Genomic DNA, 1,333 nt, shown 5'->3' on the forward strand with positions numbered 1-1,333 from the left:
CATTTTTGAACGTGGAGTGTTCTTTAAATAAACAATAGTTATCTCTACTTGGAACTCTTCCATTAAAACACCTAAATTTCAAACTAAACAATTATCTCTGTCATTCTCTGATTTGTTTTATTTTTATTTCCCAGATAGTTCTTACTCCACCCAGAATACTCTTCCTCTGCAGACTCTTAATGGAATTGAATGCACAGAATATTTAGTTCCTTAGGCTTCAATAGGGTCCTGGATTGTCTTTAACTGATCAATACCATTGGAGACCGTCCAAAATTGACACAAATCCAACTCTCACCTTATGTGTTATGACTGCTTCAGACAGACATGCTGCTCCTTGACTGAGCTCCTGTCACATTTTTCTGAATTTATTTTGCTTATTTTATCCTCTAAAATGGGTGGCTTGATCCTATTTCAGAGACTGGCCTATGTAAGGAATATGATCAATGTTCTGATAGCAAAGAGCATCTTTACCTATAAGAAATATAATAAATATATAACAGATTCTTTCACACTACCTAGGAAAACTGAGAACTAGCTGTTTGATATGATAAATCTAGGTCAAAAAATATTTTTGGCCCAAGATTAATCCTAACAGGGTTACTACTTTTCCTTGCAGCATTCCATCAGTCCTCCCCAATTTCATTCCTTGGTGAACTCACTTTAAAGGTGTGAATTCTATTTAAATTCATATAGGAGAAAATAAGAATCTGACACAATTACAGGCTGAGATAAGCCAAGATCTAGAATTCATTACTCATAAGTGAGTGACACTTTGCTAGTTTAAAAATATTGGCTTGAAGTCCAGTTTCCACTTGTGAAAATAGGATGCAGCTTCCTATTATTTTGAATATAATGGTTTCTAAGAGCTTATAATTACCTCCAACCTTGAGTATAGTGGTGGAATATGTGCATTTAATATTTAACTAAAAAGTATATATGGTTATTTCTCTGTTTATCTACCTACATATCTATCTTTCTGCCTATGTCCAGGAGAGGAAAACTTTATAAAATGATAGTAACAGATAGTGATTAGGAACTTAATTGAAAAGTATCAGGCACTACAACCTTGAAAGCATAGAAAATCAGAAGAGAGAGTGTGATGAGAATGGTCTCCCAGGGGAATTAGGTGTAGCAGAGCACAGCAACGAGGTGAAATGCCAGCCAGCCCTGAGCTACTCTAGGTCCACATCCCAGAATAACTAAGCTAGCAGTTAATTCTAAAGTGTCATAATTTATAAAGTGTAACGTTGTGCATAAATAATGAGAACTTCTGATGTCATAAATGGAAGATAAATATAGAAATGAGAATTTATCATATAATATAAGTAGCAAA

The sequence above is a fragment of the Orycteropus afer genome, unplaced genomic scaffold (assembly GCF_000298275.1).
Source record: "Orycteropus afer afer isolate SDZICR_OR568_19922 unplaced genomic scaffold, OryAfe1.0 scaffold00832, whole genome shotgun sequence".
Classification (NCBI taxonomy): Eukaryota; Metazoa; Chordata; class Mammalia; order Tubulidentata; family Orycteropodidae; genus Orycteropus; species Orycteropus afer.